Below are 20,000 nucleotides of genomic sequence, written 5' to 3'. Positions count from 1 at the left end.
AAACTGCAAGTTTAAATGGAGTTAAACTGCACCGCGTTTGTGTTATGAGACAGTGTATCGGAATTGGTTTTAAGACACCTTTTAGATTCTCTCCAATGTCCTATAATTATCGTCCTAGCCATCGCCCACGAATGCTTAGTGCCACTAACATTCTCTTGGGTGTAAAGTGGTATCTAAGATGAGTCTCCATCTTACGGGTCATTATCACAGTTTGGTTTGTATGGTGCAATAAGAATATTCATGATGGAATAAGTTGTCGTAATTTTTACTACTATTACAGGTCTCTAAACCATTTATGAACTGTAGGCAAGATATTGCCCATTTTTATAAACCGTAAAATGCAAAGTTTAACTGTTACCCACAGTTTACATAGAAGCTAGTAAAGTGTAACTTTTTGCCTGTCTTATAAATCAGTGTAATTACATATTCAACTTTAATTACTGGTGCGTCTGTATTGGCAAGGTTTATATGTTATATTTTATGCAAGACTACGATTCCTATTAATATTTAGCAGCTAACTATATCATTAATTACTCTAAAATCTTTCCCCTACCATCTTTTTAATGGAGCTGCGAGAGTAGATGTATTAAAAATTGATGTATTGTGGATTTCAGAAATGTATATGACACTTTAAAAAATGCCTGGCCTTATTCACTAGGCTAAGTGTATCAGTTTCTTGTTTACTAAAAAGTAAGGACCCCGTTAGAACTTACAGTTCAGGGGGAAAAATTAGAATCTGAATCCTGCACCAGCCATTCAGTTGTCAGAATGAGTCGCAATGTATGTCCATACCTCTGAGAGTTCAGCATCGCATGCTTCTAATTTCAAGTCACTGAGGTAAGAATTATATATACTTCCTCTTATTCTTCTATCTTCTCTCCCTAATTTTGCACCCAGTATCTAGTCAAAGGCCTGAAAGGGAATTACGGTCTTTCTAGGTGCCTTTTCCTTTTGACCTTTCGCAGGATATTATTTTTGTTGACCCTTTAGACAGCTTATTCTCTTTGACATATTAATGTCTTTAAGACCATGCGCCTAATTGCTTTATAGCCCTTTTACGCCATCACCTTTGTGAAAAACACGCGGTGAACATTACTGTGTTTTATCAGGTTCCAAACCATTGCTTTTTCGAAATGGAAAAATTTGTCTTTTGGAAGTGTCTTTAGATGTATTAAATAATACAAAAGAAGTCATAAAACTCGAAGTAGAAAGAACATGAATATATGCTCTTGAGAGTAGCAGTACTCTAAAACAAGGAAAGGGAGCAATCCGACAAAAGTTTTTATATCCCTGCTTTATCCTATCAGCCATGCAGTGGGTAGCTTGAGGCCTTTTCCTTTCAGCCATTCTCCTGAGGATGCTAATGATCGCTCCCTGTATAAAGTGCTAAAACAATAAAACGTTAAAGAGCAAACAAGAGTTAGTTCCTGTTTTCCCCCTTTAAAAAAGACCTATTTCAGAGAAATGAAAGGCATTCGTCATAGAGGTGCTGAAGCCGTTGCTGCAACTCCCTGTGCTCCTCCTGCACAATATATAGTGGTTATTATGAACCACATATAGAGGATATGTAGGGAAGTGGTTTTTAAAATATAGTGGTCCAATGATAAGGAGATAAAAATGAGTGATTCAATAAAGTAGTTTATTAAACATTGTATTTTAGAACCCGAAATAATAATTGTGCTACGTTAAGGTATTATCAGGTTAGTAGTGTTTTTCATTTGGCAATTACTCTTTTAGATTTTTTTCGTTTTGTTAACAGTTTAATTATAAAATATTTCACAAAAAAAAGTGTGTGTAAAACAATATATAAAAATTATATTTAATGCCTGATGTAATGTCCCTATGGGCTTATAAAACTAAAATGTTCATAGTCAATATACCGTACATTTTATGCTTCTATGAATTAGTGCGTGTGAAAAATGTTTATGTATATTTTCCATAGGGAGATAAAAGGAAGGCTTCCCTGAGCTTCTTAGAAATAGATTTCAGAAAAGATAAAAATCAGAGAATGACCAAATCTTTTCTCTTCCTAAATTATATAAATTATATTTTTAATTATCATGCAGAATACTGAGTTGACATTCTCCCTTTGAATCTGTTTCAGCTGCTGTCATTAACATTTTGTATACTAGATGTCAAATATTATTGATGGAATGTTGCTACAGTATTCTATATCTTCGTCTTTATAGAGTTTTAAGATGCCTGTACTTAAAGAATGTTATGGCGTTTTATGTACATTATTAGACAAAGGAAAATATTATCTAATTCTTCCATCAGAGTTTGGCTGCATATAGTTGAATATACTTCAAAGCATTTGAAAATTAAACAGAAGTGAAAGAAAAAATTTTTTTAACCTTTAAATAGCATAGTCATGTGTCCTGAAATGAAATCTTGGTATTTGTCCTTGTTGTCATTGGTTGGGGTGGCAGGAAGGGGTGGTAGGTTACACTGATGCAGTCGTTAGCGGGAGACAGAAGGACCTCGTGGTCTTAGTTATATAGGCTCTGGTGATTGGTTGTAGGGGTTCCAATCTCAGATTTCGTATTTAAGAGCTCAGTAAGATTTATTTCTCTCCTCAGTTTTCTCAGCTGAAAGTGAGGTAAGTAATAATACATACTTCATAGGATTCTTGCAAATGAAATGAGTGCCTGGAACATAATAATTGTCCCCTGTGTCCCTCATAGTATTATATTCACAGTTACTGATTTATATTACCTCTTGTAGTACCTCATTATTGCTATAAATGAGACCATAAACAATATAAAAATATGTTGCATTTTAATATATTTTTAGGCTCTCCATAAATGTGTGGTTACTTTCCTTGATCATCCCTTTTCTTTTCCTCCCACCTCCTCTTATAATTCATGAAGTAAGCAGATCCATAAAAGTGAAACAAGATGAGACAGGAATTTATGGTAGGGAGCACCCTTCCTCAAAGTCAGTAAGGTAAGAGATTTTTGAGATAAGATGTTATTTGAGGTTGGAGGCAACAAAATGAACAATTCAAAGAAAATAATATCAACCCAGAACAGGAGCTCAGGATATGTACCTGGAGAATATTGCATATTGGGCTTGATAGGAATTTAGAATATACAAAGGAAAATAGAATTTAGAATATGTGAAATGGTACCAGACTATTGAGTGCCTTATGTATCAAGCTATGGTGTTTGTTTTAGTCAGTATGGAGCCTGTTAATGTTATCAGCTTGGATTTCACAGGATTAGATATGCCTTTAGGAAGGGTAATCTGAAAGTGTATTGAATGATCCATGCCTGAGAGAATCTCATGCAAGGTAGGATATTCTGGAGTTCAGAAAGCTGGGGAGCAAAAGATGAGTTCCTGCAACATGTAGTGTCTGACTTAAGTACAAGACAGAGAGTGGAGAGCAAAGAATCCATACAAGGAGTGCTGTGAGAAGAAATACAAGGAATGCAAGACAACTGACTGAATGCTGGGGACAAAGAGGAAAATTAGGAAAAATCATAGTCATTTTAAAAGCCCACACAGAGAAATAGAGGCCACAAGAAGACAGGCTCAAGGGGGAAATGATGATGAGTTCAGTGTCTTGCTTGCTGAATCTGAGAACATGAATGTCCTTAGATTCAGAAAAATAAAACAAAACAAAACTGAAACTGTTTCTTCATTTAGTCTTTTTATGCAACTCCAGAGTAGTAAAATCCCACGTAGTATAAAATGGAAGTATTCCTGAGATTGGTAGAAAAGGTATTTTGAAGCTTTAGAAGAATAGAACAGCTATGGATTAGTGCTTCTTATATTTTTAGAGAATAAGAGATGCCAAATTATCATCCTGCTCAACGCTCCATATTTAACACTTTGTGCACTGTGCTCTTACTCTTAAAGTGCCATGGATGAAGGCTTTTGCCAAACTGGTGCATTAATTTTGCCTTGATTCTTTAACTTTCTGTCCTGTCCTTTTTCCACTTCTCCTTCTCTTTCCTTACCTAAATTCTCCCTTTCCTTAAGGGCCGTGTCTTATTTTTCCTGCAGGTTTTCCCAAAGAATTTTGCAGTTAGGACCTACCTATACTCTTCTCCACATTTCTGAAGAGCTTGTTGCTTGCACCATTATTTGGAACTAACAGTGAGTGTGTGTGTGTGTCTCTGCATGCACATGTGTTCCTGCACACGTGTGCTCATTTTGCACTTATCTCTGACTGAGTGGCAGATCCCTTAAGGACAGAGACTGTGTTTTATACATGTTATACTATCTGAAACCCTAACACATTTTTCCTTCCAAAGTAAATACTCAATAACCATATGATACTGATTATGAAGAATCAAATGGGAAAAGTTTCCCTGTGGCTCGCAGGTTAAGGATCTGAGCTGTGGCTCAGGTCGTTGCTGTGTGGGTTAGATCCTTGGCCTGGGAACTTCAACATGTGCAGGCACCACACACACACACACACACACACACACACACACACACCCAACAAATAAAGAATCAAATGAGAGGTGACAGTTAGATATGGTTTGACTTCATGAGCTAATCCCTACAAGAGTACAATCGAGTGTTTTCTTAGAAAAATGAAGAAAAAGGAAAAAAAGAGACTTTTAGGAAGAAGAGATACCTAAATATAACATTCATTTTTTATGAGGGAGTGAAGAGATTTTTCTAAGTATTGGAAGAGTCTATGTGTGAACTTTTAATTTTAATTATTTAATTAATATGTGTTTTATGACTGTCCAAAGTTATGTGACTAGAAAGTGGCAAACCCCTTCACTTCATTTATGATTATCCTCCCAGACCTTGTTACATTTTATTTATCTTGTTGATGGTGAATTAAAAAGGAAAACAAAAAATATTGAGATCAATACAGTAATTGTCAGATGAATGTTCAGGAGGATTTTAGCAGAAAGTAGGAAAGGTTAAAGCCAGGTGGAATAACATAGATTCCACCTAATAATTTTTGGAAACATGTTTTGACTCTTTTCAATCAAATAGATTTCTATTGAAAGAGGTCTAGAGCCATCACGATTTTAACAGATGTAAACGATACTTCCTATGAGAGGCTGAGCTGAGTGTCATCAAGATTCATGTCTTCCCTTTTGTACCTCAGTGCCAATATTCCCTGAATACCTGACTTTTCAGAGTTCTATACATAATGGGCAAAATTACTTTAGATTCCTGTTTTATATCTGTGTTTGCCTCTTATAGAAACTACCTTATGAGTTAGGACTGATGCTATGTTCAGGCAGAAATAATTTCAACTTACTTTCTTCTCTCATGTGTTAGACTTAAATGAATGAAAAGAGCAGAAAACATTTGGAAGGTGAACTCACACTGGTCGAATCAATCCATTTCCTGTCTCCTTCCAGACCTGAGGCAGAAAGAGAAATTTAATGATGTACCCACCATATTTAGTTCAACTCCAGTTGTTTCTCTTTTTTATTAAGCAATTGTTTCTTCTCATTCTCAATATGTTGGCTCAGATTGGCCTGGTCTTTCTCTTACGAAAAGTGTTAAATGAGGTTCCTATTCTGATATTTTCAAATTTTGTTTCTAGAGATCAAAACAAATGTTCTTCCTGAGCTGGTTTTGTGTGGAGGGCTTCACGCACAAAGGCTGCCATTGTCATGGCGTTCCCCTTTCTGATTATTGGAGTCTCCTACTGTTGAGTTTTCAGATCATTTCTTGCACGTCATTCCTGAATCCTCTTAGCTTCCATGCTATTTCAAAGTTCTGCTTGCTAATATTCTGTATTAGTTTCAGGGGATGATTATTTTCTCTCTCTTATTAAGGCAAATATTTGAAGTTTATGAGTTAAACTTCTCTATGGGGTCAGGATGTTAACATGGCTTATATAAAGCTAGAAGATAAATTCGTTGTGTTCTTAGAAGCCAAAACTTTAGGGTGAGGAAATCAAAGGCTATGGCATCACACAATAGGAGTAGTATAGTATTATTCCAGGACTGCAATGGAGATCACATTAATCTTTTTTTTTTTTTTATTAATGTGTTGAATTCACATTCTGCAATGCCCCAGAACTTTCGTGCATCGCACGTTCCAGGCATCCTTTTAACAACCTCTGCTTCTTGAGAACCTCAGTTTGTTGATCCAGTGGTAAACTTCAGCCTCTCCTAGCAACGCTACTTTGCAATCAAAGATAGCTAAAAGGGACTTCCAGACACCCGTTTTGTGAAAGAGTATTGAAAATCTAATATAAATTATGAATTGTCATGAAACATACTGAAAACATTCAAGTATATAATATTACCTTTCTTCTTCCTGTTCTTTTTAGCTGCCTTAAAATTCAAAATGCTATTTGTAGAAACATGTAGAATTTGCAGACCCTGTACCTTTGGTTGCTGATTTTTATATAAAATCCCTACAGATCTTAGATCTCTGTGTGGACAAAAGCATTTGAAATTGGAGTGGCTCTGTATATCAGAGGAAAGCAGTTGAAAGTACCTGACAACTTGAGCAAGTGGAATGCTTTCTCATTGTTTTCATGCCTGTTAAGCCTGAGCTATTTTTGCTGATATTTTGGGTCATTAAAATACATTAAGAAGCTCTAAACATAAAAGGGTTTTTTTTGTTTGTTTTTTTTTTGTTTTTTTTTTTTTTTTTGCTTTACATATGTTTTCACAGATTTTCTATTTCACAATTTTTCAGTCATCTTTAATTTTTTTTTTCCCTGGCATTTCTGGGTCTCTTAGAATTTTCATTCTGATTTAATTCCATTTTGATTTAATCTCTAAACTTTTTTTTATTAACTGTGCTAGTTAGCTTTGAGATCTCTTTCCAAAGTGATTGAACAGAACTTATGATTATGCCAGCTCTTTATCATCTCATTTTTTTTTTTTTTTTTAATGCTACAAGTGTGGTTCAGTAGCGGCTGTTCTTTTTTACATTATTTCAGTCCCCATATGTGGCACTTACAACTCATTCTAGTTCCTCCTAATAAAAAGATCCTCCCAGAGGTACAGTGCCTTCAGCCTAAAAGTGCTGTATCCCCACCGTGCCAATTGTGGAAACTTGTGGGTTCCTATAGGGTTTTAAAGGATTTTTTTAGAACTATACAGATGGTATCTGACATCCGTGGTATGAGTCCTCACAATTTAGGCAAAGTGTGTCAGAAAACTTTTCGCTGACAGTATGGTAGCTTACTGTTTCTGTTTTATATCTAAAGAAGACATTTTGTTAGAAGGTACATGTATATCTTCATTTGCACTAGCACCACTTGAACCTTAGAAATTTCCTTTTGCTAAGGGTCAAAAGGTAATTGATGGAATTGTTTAAAAATGAATATTTTGATTCAGTATTATTTTTTTCCTTCTAGTACTAGGGAAAACTGAGGGTTTTCTATGCCTACCCATGCAGTGTTTTAACTTCAGCTTTTGACATAAGGCTTAGGGAAGTAGATGCTTATTTGGTGACTATGGGGTTTTTTATGACTAAAGATATTTATTACATAAAATTGACTATCACTTCAGGATGTTACTTAATATTAAGGTAATTTACATAAGAAATTATATTTTAATATGTGTTAAAATTATATGCATTTTGACTCCTTGGGAGAATTTAAAATTGACCTGAATGAATATGATATACATGAAAACTCTGATACCAGTAAACACGGTTTAAAACTTTATCTCAAAAAAAAAAACCCTTAGGAGTTCCTGTCATGGCTCAGTGGTTAATGAATCCGATGAGGAATCATGAGGTTGCGGGTTCGATCCCTGGCCTCGCTCAGTCAGTTAAGGATCTGGCATTGCTGTGAGCTGTGGTGTAGGTCGCAGATGCAGCCTGGATCCCGTGTTTCTGTGGCTCTGGCGTAGGCTGGCGGCTACAGCCCCAATTAGACCCCTAGCCTGGGAACCTCCATATGCTGCGGGTACAGCCCTAGAAAAAGGCAAAAAGACAAAAAAAAAATAAGAAAGAAAAGAAACAGAAAACCTTAGAGTTCCTACATTCCATAAGCAGTTTCTATCATTGGCATATAATTAAACAATTTATGTAAGCCACTGATGACTAACATTCTTCACTTTGCTTAATATTATCTTAATCTTTGAAGACTGAAAAGTATGTGACATCAGCAAGATATTTAAAAGGCAGGAGCAAAAGTAATCAGTGGTCACATAATGTTATCTAACTCAATAAATTTACATTTGCGACATTAAATCTAAGGTCCCTTTTGTTAATTAGCAGGTCAGAGAAGGACATAATCCACGAGATTTAGAATAAAAGATAAATATTGTTTTTACTCCCTATTCCATTCTCATGTTGAGCAGTAACAGCATAACTAGCACAGTTCGTTGAATCAGTAGCAAAGGAAGAGTTCCAGCAGAGCAGCCAGTCTCAAAGATTAGAGAGACCTAATAACTTGAACCGCAGAAATCCCAGTGAGGAGGTATCTCTATAAAGATATCCAGGAAACAGCTTCACCAGGAGCCAGCAATGGATGGGCAGCATCCCATCGAGGCAGTTTGGCAAAGGAAATAGACACCAACCTAGAAAAATGGGTGAGCTCCATCCTGAGGGCTGGCCATTGCCATTGCATCCAACTGTAGGACTTGGAGGTCATGATCTTCAAAGAGCCAGAACCGAAATTATCAAAGAAGGAATTAGAGAGAAACAGGAACATAGACTCTGTGTACGCAGATAGCCATCCTGACATTTCTGACTGAAACTTGGCCCAAGGAAGACAAGGCAAAAACAGTTTTTAGATGAATGGTTCAAAGGAGTTTTGGAACAGAAGCAAAACTGACTTAATGGTCGAATGTCAAGAGATAATGAATTTTAGACTGTATTTCTCTGGCCAACAGATTAGAGATATAAAGGCCCATACTTGAATGTTAATTGAAAGTAACCATTTATGACCCACAGAATGGAATGGTGGAGTTCCTATCATGGCTCAACGGAAATGAATCTGACTAGCATCCATGAGGATGCAGGTTTGATCCCTGGTCTCACTCAGAGGGTTAAGGATCTGGCGTGGCCATGAGCTGTGGTGTAGGTCGCAGACGCAGCTCAGATCTGGCGTTGCTGTGGCTGTGGTGTAGGCCAGCAGCTATAGCTCCAATTCAACCCCTAGCCTGGAAGCCTCCATATGCCGAGAGTGAGGCCTTAAAAAAAAAAAAAAAAAAAAAAGGATTCGTACCCACTGTATCTCCATGGGGAACACTTTTCACTCTGAGATTGGGCACTGTGTATTTGGACTTATCAGCGATCAAAGTAATTGCATCTATATTTTCATTTTATTACAGCTGTTTTTGTCCCATCCAGGACTTTTATAAGATAAAATGGTAAATCCTAAAGAATGTAATTGTTTTTTTTTTAATTAGCACCACAGCAAATCTATCTGAAATCATTTGGGAATGAGCCTCCTAATCATGTAAAATCCAGCTTCTTTAAACAATGTTGCATGCATTTGAATAAATTACAATATAATGTTGATGATAATGGCCAGAAATATTAGAAAAAGTTTTATATACATTTATCTTCATGCAGTTTATAAAGTTATGTTTCCACCTTTTGGTTGTATGTCTTACAACTTCTACTAATAATAAATGGAACTTCGGAACTCTGCCTTGGGTCAGATCTATTGGGATGTAGAATAGAATTATAAACTCCATCCTTCAGAAGGGCAGTGCATCTTTGAAGAGAAAATGTTATTCCAATTAGCAGAAAATAATATTCTTTGGCAGTCAAACACTAAATGGTTATATTTTTCAGAATATAAAATATAGGAGTTATAAGATTTATTGAATATATTAGAATTAAAGTCATATTCTGAAAATTTTTTTGGCTATTTATCTTTAGTCACAGTAAAAAGGCATAGGAAAAACTTGGTAGGGCTTTTTTTTTTTTTTTTTTTTTTTTTTTTTTTTGTCTTTTTGTCTTTTCAGGGCCACGCCTGTCACATAATGGAGGTTCGAAGGCTAGGGGTCAAATCAGAACTATAGCTGCCAGCCTACACCACAGCCACAGTAACACCAGATCTGAGCCGCATCTGCAACCTACACCACAGCTCATGGCCACACCAGATCCTTATCCCACTGAGCAAGGCCAGGGATCGAACCTTAAACCTCATGGTACCTAGTCAGATTCATTTCTGCTGCACCATGACGGGAACTCCAGCATTTTTTAATTATAATCTGAAAAAGGAAACTAAACAAAATATGTATGGAATGAGGAATCATTTGTTCACTCCAATTTTTCTATCCTGTTTTAATGCCTGTACATTTCTGAAAGAAGGAATATTTTCCTTTTCATCAAGTGGTAAGAGGGTTTTTATCCAGCTAACCAGAAGGGTAGTTCTGGGTACCATCGTAGTGACAGCTGTGTGCAAATTCATCCAAATGAAAAGGAAGATCAGTTCATTCAACATAAGAATGTTTGCAGGAAATCTTCTTTTAATTTACAGAAGAGAAAATAGTCTTTAAAAATCATAAATTGGAGAAATATTGAATCATACTTGTAAAGATCTGTTTTATAATTTCTTAATAGATAAAATAAAAGCTAATTTATCATTTCTAGTTGTTTTTAATTATATGGTCTTCTTATTCACTTCTACACTAAAGAGAACTAAATATTTCTCTAATATGTGCTTAAATTTGGAATATAAAAACCTAGATTTGGAGTTCCCGTCGTGGCGCAGTGGTTAACGAATCCGACTAGGAACAATGAGGTTGCGGGTTCGATCCCTGCCCTTGCTCAGTGGGTTAACGATCCGGCGTTGCCGTGAGCTGTGGTGTAGGTTGCAGACGCGGCTCGGATCCCGCGTTGCTGTGGCTCTGGCGTAGGCCGGTGGCTACAGCTCTGATTCAACCCCTAGCCTGGGAACCTCCATATGCCGCGGGAGCGGCCCAAGAAATAGCAACAACAACAACAACAAAAAAGACAAAAAGACAAAAAAAAAAACCTAGATTTTAGTGGAAGAAATCAGATTATCATTTCAAAAGAATAAAATCATAAATAAAATTAAGTAAATAAGTTCTTAATGACTATATAAATAACTTTAGTTATTCAGTTACTCACATTAGTCTAATCGTCTCTCATTTTAAAAAGTAACAGCAAAATGTTTTCTTTTAAAATTAAACTTTTCCAGGGGAGTTCCCATCGTGGCACAGTGGTTAACAAATCCGACTAGAAACCATGAGGTTGCAGGTTCTATTCCTGGCCTTGCTCAGTGGGTTAAGGATCCGGCGTGGCCATGAGCTGTGGTGTAGATTGGAGACTCAGCTCGGATCCTGGGTTGCTGTGGCTCTGGTGTAGGCTGGCGGCTATAACTCCGATTCGACCCCTAGCCTGGGAACCTCCATATGCCACGTGTGCAGCCCAAGAAAAGCCCCCCCCCAAAAAAAAATAAATAAACTTTTCCATTTAAAACCTTGGTTTCATTTATTAACTTATTTCCTGTGATATGTTAAACTAAAATACTTTCTAAACAAAATATTACTCTAAAAGTTACAAATGTTTAAGAAACATAAATTGTTTCTCGCTTAAGCTAGACTTTATACAATTAAGATAACTAAACTTTGTAATGTTTATAAATCTACCTTTAAATTCCGCATGTAATTGTATTATTTCCTTGTACATATACTAGATGGAAATGAGTAAAATTGAATTTCCACAATCTCCATTTTTTATATGCTTTCTAAATGAGCATCAGTTACTTTGCCAGTTTTCCTGTGAAACTTTTTAGAAAAAAATGACTTTTAAAAAATGTTGTATTTGATATGCTTATATCTTCCAAAATAGCATTCAGTAGAAGTTAGCTACTCAGAAATAACAAACAAAACTAAAAACAGCCTCATGAAACTCAATCTTCCATCTTAATAAAGGAGTTTGTGTTTCTAGTTTTGGAATTCTTTTTACTTCTTGACATTGGCAAATTTGAACTGATAGAATAAAAATTTATTTGAACACATATAAAATTATGAAGTACTAATCATTTACTTTGAGTTTTAAATAGTTCCATATATTAGTTATCATTATCCATTCAAAAGCTTTGTTCCAAGTACTAAATAGATATTACAGGTACTTAAAAGGAAATCTCTTCTCCAAGTCTTTTTCTTTTAGTTACAAAATTTTTGATGCTATTTTGTGAAATAGTCAAAATTTATATGGCCTATAACAATACTATGTCTATTTTGATATTTTTAAATGTCCTTAATCAACAATATAACAGTATATGAGATAAAAAATAATTTGTATGATTATTAATACTTTCTGTTACAGTTAACTAATATATCCTGTGTAGGTTAAAGGTATACAGACTAAATTAAGCAGAGTAAATATCAAGAAACTTAAAAAATCAAGAACTTGAATATATCGATATTGAGTGGGAAATAGATGTGTGAGTTAAGGTTTACCATATTTTAATACATTTGTTTCTTAGAGTACTATATATAAATTCATTTTCTCTGGATAAAGATTGCTATATTGGGCCAAATAAAATTATTTTCCATAGTAAAACTGAAGCATGAGGGCATAAAGCTATTTCTGAGGATAGGTTTTTGAGTATTATCTGGAGAATAACATCTTTTATAGTAAAGATCTGCTGTTACTGATAGAAGCATGTTATAGGATTTTGAAAAGAAGTATTATATCTCTTTGTAAAATGATGCTTATTACTCTTTTTTCAATAGATATACTTTATTAACTGAATTAAAATTTGCCTCAAGTAACTAGGATTATCTGAAGAAAAGATATAAGGGAATCTCATAATGAGTAAACCACTAAAAACAACTTGGATTTAGTCTTACATTTAGTCTTGATTTGTAAATGTTTGATAAATTAACTTTATATTGCCTAAAATTGCCCATATTGTAGATATGACCAGTTAATTATAAGTTTTTCTTCACAGCATTTGTGGATATGTGTCATAGCGTTTAAGACTTAAAGTTTTTATCATTGCCTTCATGGTATTAATAAATATTGATTGCTGAAAGACCCAATCAAATTTACACTGTGTCACTGAATTTCTCATAAATGATGACACTAGTATTTTAATCATGACATTAGATGATATCTAAATACCACAGTGAACTCTGCCATCTAACATCTATTGACTTAAATACATTTTGAACATCTCAGTTAAACAGAACTTTACTCATAGTACTTTCTTATTCTAAGGAAAAAACAGGAATACTTTATAGGGTCTTAGTCTTAAATAAAGAGGAAATGTAGACAATTTACATTCCTCTAGAGATTAAACTGTATGACCACAATCTAAAAAGGTAAACTTTTCCATTATAATTTGACTCTTTGCCTGTAGAGTGTAGGCAACATTAATATTTCTTCTGCTTTTCATGGGTGCCCTAGGCACTTAGAGATGTCACAACTGAAAAAGCAACACATTTCTTTAAGCAGAAAATCAGTCTATTGATGTAGCCAATCCTCTGTGTTTTTGGTATATACCATGATGAGGGTGGGCTGTAAAACTGAGTGATTAAAATAGAGTGTGACAATCAACCACTACTTTTCATTTCCTTCTAGTAGAGGGTTGGCAGGTTGAATGGAACGAGACGAGTTTCATTTGTTTAAATTGAATAAACATTCATTGAGCACCTATTATGTGCAACAAACTTTGCTGGAAACTGGCAGATGATCTGTATCTACAAAGAGGTAAAACTATCTAATAGAGGGTTGGATATGTACATAGATAATGAGAGTCCAAGTAAAGGAAGGGAGTTATAACCAAATTCCAAATTCAGCCTTAAGTGTATGCACGCACACAGAAGATCATAAAGTCTTCATGGAGGACACGGCTTTGAGTTATGTTTAACATGGAATAGATCTTTAGGTGGAACTTTATGAAGTTACTGATATGTGGCTGTTTTTTGCTTACGGAAATAGCAATCTTAAACTTTCAACCTAAAATTAAGCAGAGATGAAGAAAGAGAAGATAGATATAAAGGATATGAGGATGTGAGCAAAGGTGACTAAGATATAAAACAGGAATCTCATTCAGAAAACAGATCATTCCTTTGCCTTGGCACATGGGAGGTCTGCCTAGAGAGGAATACCTGCGTGATGAGACTGGACAAGAATTTGGGATCCATATCTTAGAGTTAATCAGTTTCCAAGCTGATGATAGGGTAGGAGAATTTAAAAATTCGCCAGGAGTTCCCGTCGTGGCGCAGTGGTTAACGAATCCGACTAAGAACCATGAGGTTGCGGGTTCGGTCCCTGCCCTTGCTCAGTGGGTTAAGGATCCAGCGTTGCCGTGAGCTGTGGTGTAGGTTGCAGACGCGGCTCGGATCCCGCGTTGCTGTGGCTCTGGCGTAGGCCGGTGGCTACAGCTCGATTCAGCCCCTAGCCTGGGAACCTCCATATGCCGCGGGAGCGGCCCAAGAAATAGCAACAACAACAACAACAAAACAGAAGACAAAAAAGACCAAAAAATTCGCCAATTATTTGAAGATTCTTAGCAAGCCCTTCCAGGACACATGTTACCTACTTTTAAAAAGGCTTATCTCTTCTTTGTCGCTACTCTTCTCTGGAAATATTTTATTTTTTTCACTTGAGAAAGTGTCCATACTTTATGCCATTTTCCCTCAATATTTGGTTTGGAAATATATTTTTCTTCAAAGTAATGTAATTACAGACTGAAAAATAAAAAATACATAAAATTTCCAGAGATCAAGTATTGGCAGCCTTTGTGAAGGCAGCCATTGCTACTGCTAGCAGCTTAGTCACAACGAAGACTGTAGAGAAACTTTCTTATTCTAAGGAAAAACAGGAATATCTTATAGGGTCTTAGTCTTAAATACCTCCCAATCTTCTACTTTCTAATATCCCAGGTTTCTGTGCCCTCTTCCTCTCCTCCTTGAGCAATTAAACCAACATATAAAGACTCATCAGAATTGAATGTGAGTTATGAAGAGTCTATCTGTTTTTAATTTGTACAATTTTTGACAGAGATTTAGACTCTTCTGTCTTCTTAGTAGAGTATAAAAGGGAACTCTTTCACATGCATATAGATTTAAGAGCAGTGTGTACAAAAAATTTTTCCTCCATACCTAATAGACTAAATTCTTTCCTTCTTTCCACTGTTTCTAATTCTGCTACCTTAGTCCTGACCATCATTACCTTATTACACTGTTGGAGTCAGTTCCTAACTGGTAACCTTACCTCCAGTGGCCTATATTCCATCTAAGCTTTGCAAATTAATCCTCCTAAAACTCATATCTTTTCATTGCCGTGCTCAAAAACCATCAATAGCCCTTCAACTGGCAGAGAATAAATTTTAAACTCCATAAAATGCAACTCAAGGGCCCTTCACCATGTGACCTTGTTCTGCTTTCTAACATATTTCTTTATTACCAACCCTCCATTCCCCATGGCCTCTACACACTCTCAGAGTTCCCACAACACATCTAAATTCTCTATTTTTCCCATTTCCACTCGAAGTGCCCTTTTCCTCATCTCTGCATAATGAACATTTTCATATCCTTCAAAGTCTACCTGAAGTGACACCTGCTTCTGTCATAGATCATTGACTGACTAGATTGCCAGAATTTATCCCCCTCTTCCAGAACACTTGGTGTATTATGATATAGATTATGTTCTACTTGATAACTTCAACAGAAATTACTTGTGTGTGTGTGTTACTTCCTCTATTAGACTGGAAACTCTGCAAGGACAGGAACCATGGTCCATATTAGCCCCTAGACCAGTGGTTTGCACCTAATGCTTATTGATTTTTTTTTTCCACTTCCAACAAGAAGTAATGTATATCCTTCCAGAAGTACTTCTATTTCAGTTACTTTGAACCTCTCTGTCAGGGAATGGTAACAGACTTTATACTTCTTCATCGCTAAATACTTTTTACCTCCAATTATCTGAAGAAGTTCCTAAGAGCTTTCTAATTCTTCCACATATAAATTATATCAAATTGGGAGGTTGCCTATTCCTTCTTCAAGCAAGAAATATAAATCATTGCTTTTCTTCCTTCCTTCCTCCCTTCCTTCCTTTCTTTCTTTTTTTCTTTTTCTCTTTTTTTCTGGCTTTTTAGAAAGTTCCCAGGCTAGAGGTTGAATTGGAGCTGCAGCTGTTGCTGTGCGTCACAGCAATACCAGATGCCAGCTGCATCTGTGACCTACACTGCAGCTTGTGACAGCACCGGATCCTTAACACACTGAGCAAGGCGAAGGATCAAACCCGCATCCTCACAGATACTAGTCAGGTTTGTCATCTGTTAAGCCACAATGGGAACTCCCAAATCACTGCCTTTCTATAATAAATAGTAGGCAGTTGACTTGGAATAGTTGAATTGGAAATCTTGTGTTTCGTGAACAGAACAATTTTTAAACTGTTCACAATAAATTCCTGGGAGCTAGCTTGAATGAGTATTTATTACTTATCAAATGGATAATTTGCTTTAAAATCAAAGATGAAGTTACTTCCAAATCCACTTAAAGGGATAGGACATATTTTATCAGGTTTAGAAGTACTACAGTGATGGTCAGAGTAAATATGTCTGCCTGCTGTCTGTGCCCTTCTTTGCCAAACGTTTGTATTCTTCTCTGATAACCTCGATGCCTGGTATGTAGTCAGTGTCTAATAAACAAATGAAAGGCTGAAGATATTATCCCAATTCAGACTTCATTGACTCCTGCCCTAAGATGTATTAAAAATAAGTCTACTTGTTGTCCCTTATTCGCAATCTCACAAATGAGACCAAAACAATCAGTGATTCTACTAGTTTTTCTTTTCCTTTTTTTTGACTTTTCAGAAGTTGAAAAACAAAATCTAAGTCCTAAGTTTCAAATGTTTCAGATGTTATCATCTGTTTTACTCCCGCAAACAACTGATTCTATTTGTTTAAAGTAGCTTTTCTTTTATTATTAAAGCCTCAGTTGAGGACTGCAGTTTAATCTGCAAGACACCTCAAATTGTCGCTGAAGGGAGCAGTGCATAAATTTCAAATCAGGGAGGAAAAAAATGGCATGATGGATATCCGGACCACCCAGAATAGATCTTCTTCAAACCCAGAAAGAGTTTTTATCACCAAGATAGTCAAGAATTTTTCTCATTTGTCCCATGAGCTTGTCCTTCCTTTACTGTCTTTGGTGAATTGCAGTGGGAGTATGTATGCTTTCAAAAAAGGGGTATATGTGCTATAAGATTCTGCTTAGAGGCAAATAATCTCTCCCAGGTGTTAACTGCTCCTCCAGTATCACTTGATTGCTGTTTCTCTTAATACGCTTCTAACTGGCAATCTTGTACATACTTGAGTACATATTTCTCCCAAACCAGACTGTAAGTTTTTTGATAGATGTTTAAATGTCCCCACAGTGCTTTATAGCTAGAAAAGTATGCACCAAACATGTGTTAAATTAATCATTGGCAATAGGGAGATAATGGTGATATGTTATTGGCTTTTCCTTTCAAAGTGAGATTGATGCCTCTTTATGCCATTACAGACACAGGGAACTTGACTCAATCCACAGCATAAAGGAATTTTGGGGAGAACATGTACTTCTTATCAGGCTTGTATATATTGCTATGTCTGTTAAAATTTCCATTCTTCAGTTAACTTGGAGTTCATCTATATCCAGCTGAATATATATCATCAGACTTCGTAAACCCCAACGTGCACAGCACATGTGCTGCAGGCCTGAACCATTCAATGCACGTACATTAGTGATTTTAATGACAAGCTAATGATGAGGCTTTGGATGGATGTCTGAGGAGAGTAAGTGCAGGGGTTCTGCCTAGCAAGCACTTCAGTGATGGCCCTTCTACTTTGAAATTTTCTCTCCTCTGTTGATTTAAAAATGACCAGAGACATGACCTGGAATTTCACCTTCAGTGATTTAGTGTTCAGAACTGTTTTAGTAAATCATTCTTTGGAATGATTATAGTAGCATGTTGCATTATTTTGTTCCTCTTCTTTTATTACCTTAAATGAACTTTTAAGAAAGTGTAGTTAGTCATTACTTTAATAGCCCTAACGCCTGGCATTTGATATGTGGGGCACATATATCTTTGTTTTATGACTTTTTTGATATGGCAATAAGGTCTTACTTTGTAGAAGGGCTAAAATATTTTAGAGCTAAGTTCATGTATTGTTTGATAATTAATTCATCTATTTATACTATAACTTCTCCCAAAAAAAGATTTAAGGTTATAATTATATCATGGCTGTATATAACATTGATCGTGTATGACCCAGTCACTGTTCCAAGTGTTTTACATACACAGAAATCATTTACTCCTCAGAACTACTGTGTAAAGTGGGTACTGTATTATCTCTGTTTCACAAATTTAAAAAAAAAAAAGAGGTACAGAGACATTAAGTAACTTCCCAAAGGTCAAACAGCTAGGAAGTAAAGGAGCCAGGATGTAATCCCAAGCATTTTATCCTCAAAGCCCACTAAATTCTTAAATACTATATTATTAACCACTTAACCACTGCTGCATGACTAAAGATTATAAATGAGGTGCCTAAATTATTCAGGATTACTTTGTGCTACACTTACAAGTTAATCAAAATACTAAATACATAAAAATTATTGTATTAAATTATACCCTGTTAATTAGAACTCTTTGCTTGATTTAACTGGAGAAGAGGATACAAGGAAGAATTGGTGAACATTGCATAGAGTGGGAATTAATTTAAAGGGTTTCCTTTATTTTATTTGAGTTGTCAGAGAGGTTTCTTTGGTAAAGGAGAGCTTTTTTTCCTAGAAGAAAATCTAATTATCTTATAGTGTCGCATCACATGGTAGGTACACTGAAGAATTTGGAAAAATGAACACTGCAGAGATGGCCACTTTTTTCCAGAGATAAATTAAATGACCCTCATGTCCTGTAATGGGAATAAGAAGGGAAAGCTACTGCTAATGGCCCCAGAAGAGACTAATTTCCGATTCATTCTGCAACCCACCAAAGACATATGGTTTCTGAGGTTCCATATCTTTTGAATTGACATACAAGACATGTGAAAACATGGAGCTCTCTGAGATCCAAAAGTGAGGAACCTCATATAAATGGGAATAGTCATGATAGAATTGTGTTTTTATTGAAATAATTTCCACCAATTTATAGGGAGAGGTATTGTAACTTGCAAGCAATTTTATTCCCTGGGACGCTTAAACTCTTGCTTCTTTTTATTTCTTCCTTAGACACTGTGTTGGTGGCAATCAGATACTTTTAGGAACTGAGCCTTAATAATTATTGGCTCTGGTTTTAGTTTATTTTAGTAAATGAGGAGCCTAATACTGTAGCTTTAAGGGAAGATTTCATTTATACCTTTTTTAGGCCTGATACCTTGTTCACAAACTAATTCTGATCAAAAGGATTCCAAGAATACTTAATTCCAGGGAGAAACTTTCTCATTTATAGTTGATACAAATGAAACTCTTAATTCTTTGATGGCACATAATTTATTCAGTCAACATGTATTTACTAGGTGCTTGCTATCTGTATAGCTCTCTTGATCTTTGAAAGTCATAGCCTAGTTGGCAGATACTGTACTTCTACCACTAGAAGGAGTTCATTACAGTGCGTGTGATTAAGACCCCTTGATAGCAAGAATAACAAGGTTCCCAGGGAGGAAAAAAAAAAAAAAAAAAGCTGGCATTTCAGAGGCCAGCTGTGTGCTAGTCCTGGTTCTGCCAACCAAGTTATCATATGTACCTACCATACTCTTGGGAAGTCACTCATTTTCTAATCTGTAAAATGGGAGCACTGAATAACAGTGTTAGAATTCGAAGATGCTGTAGTTTTGACTAACAGGATGATATTTAAAAATGCTTTGAAGGGTCAAAGTAGGAGGTCAGTGAAAGCTGGACAGGTCAAACAAATTCCTTAGAAGTAGAGGCGATACAACTTGGTCCTTATATGGTAGACAGGATGTGCATAGGTAGAATGCAGTGAGGACAGAAATTCCAGGTTCTGTATACACACAGGAGTTGAAGAAGAAAGCACAGATGAAGTCAGCATGAAAAACGGCTTGGAGTGGGGACTGAACATGATGTTTTAAGGATGGTGTTTTGCGTATGGAATAGAAGTGTTTGTTCAGA

General features: G+C 35.8%; 1 protein-coding gene across 16 annotated transcripts in view; it reads left to right on the top strand.

Annotated features, from left to right (window-relative positions):
* Positions 1-20,000, top strand: part of FOXP2 (forkhead box P2) — a 555,422-nt gene that overhangs the window by 525,523 nt on the left and 9,899 nt on the right.

The sequence above is a fragment of the Sus scrofa genome, chromosome 18 (assembly GCF_000003025.6).
Source record: "Sus scrofa isolate TJ Tabasco breed Duroc chromosome 18, Sscrofa11.1, whole genome shotgun sequence".
Classification (NCBI taxonomy): Eukaryota; Metazoa; Chordata; class Mammalia; order Artiodactyla; family Suidae; genus Sus; species Sus scrofa.
This window is presented reverse-complemented; position numbering and strand designations above follow the sequence as displayed.